Source organism: Hemitrygon akajei, chromosome 1 (genome assembly GCF_048418815.1).
Source record: "Hemitrygon akajei chromosome 1, sHemAka1.3, whole genome shotgun sequence".
Classification (NCBI taxonomy): domain Eukaryota; kingdom Metazoa; phylum Chordata; class Chondrichthyes; order Myliobatiformes; family Dasyatidae; genus Hemitrygon; species Hemitrygon akajei.
Window position 1 is genome coordinate 179,853,067 of NC_133124.1, and position 7,366 is coordinate 179,860,432.

The window sequence follows — 7,366 nt, forward strand, 5'->3', positions numbered from 1 at the left end:
CCTGATAGAGAGGCATGGTGTCCCAGAGAGAGAGAGAGATGTAGAGTCCCTGATAGAGAGTCATGGGGTCCCAGTGAGAGAGAGAGATGTAGAGAGGCATGGGGTCCCAGAGAGAGAGAGAGAGAGAGAGAGAGACAGATGCAGACCCTGATAGAGAGTCACGGGGTCCCAGAGAGAGAGAGAGAGATGCAAAGTTCCTGATCGAGAGGCACGGGGTCCCAGAGAGAGAGAGAAAGAGAGATTCACAGTCCCTGATAGAGAGGCACGGGGTCCCAGAGAGAGAGAGAGAGAGAGATGCAGAGTCCCTGATAGAGAGGCATGGTGTCCCAGAGAGAGAGAGATGTAGAGTCCCTGATAGGGAGGCATGGGGTCCCAGTGAGAGAGAGAGATGTAGAGTCCCTGATAGAGAGGCATGGGGTACCAGAGAGAGAGAGATGCAGAGTCCCTGATAGAGAGGCACGGGGTCCCAGAGAAAGAGAGAGATGCAGAGTCCCTGATAGAGAGGCATGGGGTCCCAGAGAGAGAGAGAGATGTAGAGTGCCTGATAGAGAGGCACGAGGTCCCAGAGAGAGAGAGATGCAGAGTCCCTGATAGAGAGGCACGGGGTCCCAGAGAGAGAGAGAGAGAGAGAGAGAGAGAGAGAGAGAGAGAGATGCAGAGTCCCTGATAGAGAGGCATGGTGTCCCAGAGAGAGAGAGAGATGTAGAGTCCCTAAAATAGAGGCATGAGGTCCCAGAGAGAGAGAGATGCAGAGTCCCTGATAGAGAGGCACGGGGTCCCAGAGAGAGGGAGATGCAGAGTCCCTGATAGAGAGGCATGGTGTCCCAGAGAGAGAGAGAGATGCAGAGTCCCTGATGGAGAGGCATGGGGTCCCAGTGAGGGAGAGAGATGTAGAGTCCCTGATAGAGAGGCATGGGGTCCCAGAGAAAAGAGAGAGATGCAGAGTCCCTGATAGAGAGGCACGGGGTCCCAGAGAAAGAGAGAGAGATGCTGAGTCCCTGAAGGAGAGGCACCGGGTCCCAGAGTGAGAGAGAGAGAGAGACAGATGTAGAGTCCCTGATAGGAATTGACGGGGTGCCAGAGAGATAGAGAGCGAGAGACAGATGCAGACCCTGATAGAGAGGCACGCGGTCCAAGAGAGAGAGAGATGCAGAGTCCCTGATAGAGAGGCACGGGGTCCCAGAGAAAGAGAGAAAGATGCAGAGTCCCTGATAGAGAGGCATGGGGTCCCAGAGAGAGAGAGAGATGTAGAGTGCCTGATAGAGAGGCACGAGGTCCCAGAGAGAGAGAGATGCAGAGTCCCTGATAGAGAGGCACGGGGTCCCAGAGAGAGAGAGAGAGAGAGAGAGAAAGAGAGAGAGAGGGAGAGAGAGAGAGAGAGATATGCAGAGTCCCTGATAGAGTGGCATGGGGTCCCAGAGAGAGAGAGAGATGTAGAGTCCCTGATAGAGAGGCACGGGGTCCCAGAGCGAGAGAGAGACAGATGCAGACCCTGATAGAGAGGCACGGGTTCCCAGAGAGAGAGAGAGAGATGCAGAGTCCCTGATAGAGAGGCATGGTGTCCCAGAGAGAGAGAGAGAGATGTAGAGTCCCTGATAGAGAGTCACGGGGTCCCAGAGAGAGAGCGACAGATGGAGAGTCCCTGATAGAGAGGCATGGGGTCCCAGTGAGAGAGAGAGATGTAGAGTCCCTGATAGAGAGGCATGGGTTCCAGAGAGAGTGAGAGATGTAGAGTCCCTGATAGAGAGGCATGGGTTCCCAGAGAGAGAGAGATGCAGAGTCCCTGATAGAGAGGCACGGGGTCCCAGAGAGAGAGAGAGAGAGAGATGCAGAGTCCCTGATAGAGAGGCATGGTGTCCCAGAGAGAGAGAGAGATGTAGAGTCCCTGATAGAGAGGCATGGGGTCCCAGTGAGAGAGAGAGATGTAGAGTCCCTGATAGAGAGGCATGGGGTCCCAGAGAGAGAGAGATGCAGAGTCCCTGATAGAGAGGCATGGGGTCCCAGAGAAAGAGAGAGAGATGCAGAGTCCCTGAAGGAGAGGCACCGGGTCCCAGAGAGAGAGAGAGAGAGAGACAGATGCAGAGTCCCTGATAGGAAGACCCGGGTTGCAGAGAGATAGAGAGCGAGAGACAGATGCAGACCCTGATAGAGAGGCACGCGGTCGAAGAGAGAGAGAGAGATGCAGAGTCCCTGATAGAGAGGCACGGGGTCCCAGAGAGAGAGATAGAGAGAGAGAGATGCAGTCCCTGATAGTGAGGCACGGGGTCCCAGAGAAAGAGAGAGAGAGATGCAGAGTCTCTGATACAGAGGCACGGGGTCCCAGAGAGAGAGAGAGCGCGATGCAGAATCCCTGATAGAGAGGGTCGGGGTCCCAGAGAGAGAGAGAGAGAGATGTGAGTCCCTGATAGAGAGGCACGGGGTCCCAGAGAGAGAGAGAGAGAGATGCAGAGTCCCTGATAGAGAGGCATGGTGTCCCAGAGAGAGAGAGAGATGTAGAGTCCCTGATAGAGAGGCACGGGGTCCCAGAGAGAGAGACAGATGGAGAGTCCCTGATAGAGAGGCATGGGGTCCCAGTTAGAGAGAGAGATGTAGAGTGCCTGATAGAGAGGCACGGGGTCCCAGAGAGAGAGAGATGCAGCGTCACTGATAGAGAGGCACGGGGTCCCAGAGAGAGAGAGAGACAGATGCAGACCCTGATTGAGAGGCACGGGGTCCCAGAGAGAGAGAGTGAGATACAGATTCCCTGATAGAGAGGCACGGGGACCCAGAGAGAGAGAGAGAGAGAGAGAGATGCAGAGTCCCTGATAGAGAGGCATGGTGTCCCAGAGAGAGAGAGAGATGTAGAGTCCCTGATAGAGAGGCACTGGGTCCCAGAGAGAGAGACAGATGGAGAGTCCCTGATAGAGAGGCATGGGGTCCCAGTGAGAGAGAGAGATGTAGAGTCCCTGATAGAGAGGCACGGGGTCCCAGAGAGAGAGACAGATGGAGAGTCCCTGATAGAGAGGCACGGGGTCCCAGAGAGAGAGAGATGCAGAGTCCCTGATAGAGAGGCACGGGGTCCCAGAGAGAGAGAGAGAGAGAGATGCAGAGTCCCTGATAGAGAGGCATGGTGTCCCAGAGAGAGAGAGAGAAGTAGAGTCCCTGATAGAGAGGCATGGGGTCCCAGTGAGAGAGAGAGATGTAGAGTCCCTGATAGAGAGGCATGGGGTCCCAGAGAGAGAGAGAGATGTAGAGTGCCTGATAGAGAGGCACGAGGTCCCAGAGAGAGAGAGATGCAGAGTCCCTGATAGAGAGGCACGGGGTCCCAGAGAGAGAGAGAGAGAGAGAGAGAGAGAGAAAGAGAGAGAGAGAGAGAGAGAGAGAGAGAGATATGCAGAGTCCCTGATAGAGAGGCATGGGGTCCCAGAGAGAGAGAGAGATGTAGAGTCCCTGATAGAGAGGCACGGGGTCCCAGAGAGAGAGAGAGACAGATGCAGACCCTGATAGAGAGGCACGGGTTCCCAGAGAGAGAGAGAGAGATGCAGAGTCCCTGATAGAGAGGCACGGGGTCCCAGAGAAAGAGAGAGATGCAGAGTCCCTGATAGAGAGGCATGGGGTCCCAGAGAGAGAGAGAGATGTAGAGTGCCTGTTAGAGAGGCACAAGGTCCCAGAGAGAGAGAGAGATGCAGAGTCCCTGATAGAGAGGCACGGGGTCCCAGAGAGAGAGAGAGAGAGATGCAGAGTCCCTGATAGAGAGGCATGGGGTCCCAGAGAGAGAGAGAGATGTAGAGTCCCTGATAGAGAGGCACGGGGTCCCAGAGAGAGAGAGAGATGTTGAGTCCCTGATAGAGAGGCACTGGGTCCCAGAGAGAGAGACAGATGGAGAGTCCCTGATAGAGAGGCATGGGGTCCCAGAGAGAGTGGGAGAAGTAGAGTCCCTGGTAGAGAGGCATGGGGTCCCAGAGAGAGAGAGATGCAGAGTCCCTGATAGAGAGGCACGGGGTCCCAGAGAGAGAGAGATGCAGAGTCCCTGATAGAGAGGCATGGTGTCCCAGAGAGAGAGAGAGATGCAGAGTCCCTGATGGAGAGGCATGGGGTCCCAGTGAGGGAGAGAGATGTAGAGTCCCTGATAGAGAGGCATGGGGTCCCAGAGAAAAGAGAGAGATGCAGAGTCCCTGAAGGAGAGGCCCCGGGTCCCGAAGAGAGAGAGAGAGAGAGAGAGAGACAGATGCAGAGTCCCTGATAGGAAGACACGGGGTGCCAGAGAGATAGAGAGCGAGAGACAGATGCAGACCCTGATAGAGAGGCACGCGGTCCAAGAGAGAGAGAGATGCAGAGTCCCTGATAGAGAGGCACGGGGTCCCAGAGAGAGAGATAGAGAGAGAGAGATGCAGTCCCTGATAGTGAGGCACGGGGTCCCAGAGAAAGAGAGAGAGCCCGATGCAGAATCCCTGATAGAGAGGGTCGGGGTCCCACAGAGAGAGAGAGAGAGATGTGAGTCCCTGATAGAGAGGCACGGGGTCCCAGAGAGAGAGAGAGATGCTGAGTCCCTGATAGAGAGGCACGGGGTCCCAGAGAGAGAGAGAGAGAGATGCAGAGTCCCTGATAGGAAGGGACGAGGTCCCAGAGAGTGAGAGATGCTGAGTCCCTGATAGAGAGGCACGGGGTCCCAGAGAGAGAGAGAGATGCAGAGTCCCTGATAGAGAGGCACGGGGTCCCAGAGAGAGATGGAGAGAGAGAGATGCAGAGTCACTGATAGGAAGGCACGGGGTCCCAGAGAGATAGAGAGCGAGAGACAGATGCAGACCCTGATAGAGAGATGCACGCATTCCAAGAGAGAGAGAGATGCAGAGTCCCTGATAGAGAGGCATGGGGTCCCAGAGAGAGTGAGAGAAGTAGAGTCACTGATAGAGAGGCATGGGGTCCCAGAGAGAGAGAGATGCAGAGTCCCTGATAGAGAGGCACGGGGTCCCAGAGAGAGAGAGAGAGAGAGATGCAGAGTCCCTGATAGAGAGGCATGGTGTCCCAGAGAGAGAGAGAGATGTAGAGTCCCTGATAGAGAGTCATGGGGGTCCCAGTGAGAGAGAGAGATGTAGAGAGGCATGGGGTCCCAGAGAGAGAGAGAGAGAGAGAGAGAGACAGATGCAGACCCTGATAGAGAGTCACGGGGTCCCAGAGAGAGAGAGAGAGATGCAAAGTTCCTGATCGAGAGGCACGGGGTCCCAGAGAGAGAGAGAAAGAGAGATTCACAGTCCCTGATAGAGAGGCACGGGGTCCCAGAGAGAGAGAGAGAGAGAGATGCAGAGTCCCTGATAGAGAGGGATGGTGTCCCAGAGAGAGAGAGATGTAGAGTCCCTGATAGGGAGGCATGGGGTCCCAGTGAGAGAGAGAGATGTAGAGTCCCTGATAGAGAGGCATGGGGTACCAGAGAGAGAGAGATGCAGAGTCCCTGATAGAGAGGCACGGGGTCCCAGAGAAAGAGAGAGATGCAGAGTCCCTGATAGAGAGGCATGGGGTCCCAGAGAGAGAGAGAGATGTAGAGTGCCTGATAGAGAGGCACGAGGTCCCAGAGAGAGAGAGATTGCAGAGTCCCTGATAGAGAGGCACGGGGTCCCAGAGAGAGAGGAGAGAGGAGAGAGAGAGAGAGAGAGAGAGAGAGAGAGATGCAGAGTCCCTGATAGAGAGGCATGGTGTCCCAGAGAGAGAGAGAGATGTAGAGTCCCTAAAATAGAGGCATGAGGTCCCAGAGAGAGAGAGATGCAGAGTCCCTGATAGAGAGGCACGGGGTCCCCAGAGAGAGGGAGATGCAGAGTCCCTGATAGAGAGGCATGGTGTCCCCAGAGAGAGAGAGAGATGCAGAGTCCCTGATGGAGAGGCATGGGGTCCCAGTGAGGGAGAGAGATGTAGAGTCCCTGATAGAGAGGCATGGGGTCCCAGAGAAAAGAGAGAGATGCAGAGTCCCTGAAGGAGAGGCCCCGGGTCCCGAAGAGAGAGAGAGAGAGAGAGAGAGACAGATGCAGACCCTGATAGAGAGGCACGCGGTCCAAGAGAGAGAGAGATGCAGAGTCCCTGATAGAGAGGCACGGGGGTCCCAGAGAGAGAGATAGAGAGAGAGAGATGCAGTCCCTGATAGTGAGGCACGGGGTCCCAGAGAAAGAGAGAGAGCCCGATGCAGAATCCCTGATAGAGAGGGTCGGGGTCCCACAGAGAGAGAGAGAGAGATGTGAGTCCCTGATAGAGAGGCACGGGGGTCCCAGAGAGAGAGAGAGATGCTGAGTCCCTGATAGAGAGGCACGGGGTCCCAGAGAGAGAGAGAGAGAGATGCAGAGTCCCTGATAGAGAGGCACGGGGGTCCCAGAGAGAGAGAGAGATGCAGAGTCCCTGATAGAGAGGCACGGGGTCCCAGAGAGAGATGGAGAGAGAGAGATGCAGAGTCACTGATAGGAAGGCACGGGGTCCCCAGAGAGATAGAGAGCGAGAGACAGATGCAGACCCTGATAGAGAGATGCACGCGTTCCAAGAGAGAGAGAGATGCAGAGTCCCCTGATAGAGAGGCACGGGGTCCCAGAGAGAGAGATAGACAGAGAAAGATGCAGTCCCTGATAGTGAGGCACGGGGTCCCAGAGAGAGAGAGAGAGAGATGCAGAGTCTCTGATACAGAGGCACGGGGTCCCAGAGAGAGAGAGAGAGATGCAGAGTCCCTGATAGAGAGGCATGGGGTCCCCATAGAGAGAGAGATGCAGAGTCCCTGATAGAGAGGCACGGAGTCCCAGAGAGAGAGAGAGAGAGATACAGAGTCCCTGATAGAGAGGCACGGGGTCCCAGAGAGAGATAGAGAGAGAGAGATACAGAGTCCCTGATAGAGAGGCACGGGGTCCCAGAGAGAGAGAGAGAGAGAGAGAGAGACAGATGCAGACCCTGATAGAGAGTCACGGGGTCCCAGAGAGAGAGAGAGAGATGCAAAGTCCCTGATCGAGAGGCACGGGGTCCCAGAGAGAGAGAGAAAGAGAGATTCACAGTCCCTGATAGAGAGGCACGGGGTCCCAGAGAGAGAGAGAGAGAGAGATGCAGAGTCCCTGATAGAGAGGCATGGTGTCCCCAGAGAGAGAGAGAGATGTAGAGTCCCTGATAGGGAGGCATGGGGTCCCAGTGAGAGAGAGAGATGTAGAGTCCCTGATAGAGAGGCATGGGGTACCAGAGAGAGAGAGATTGCAGAGTCCCTGATAGAGAGGCACGGGGTCCCAGAGAAAGAGAGAGATGCAGAGTCCCTGATAGAGAGGCATGGGGTCCCAGAGAGAGAGAGAGATGTAGAGTGCCTGATAGAGAGGCACGAGGGTCCCAGAGAGAGAGAGATGCAGAGTCCCTGATAGAGAGGCACGGGGCGTCC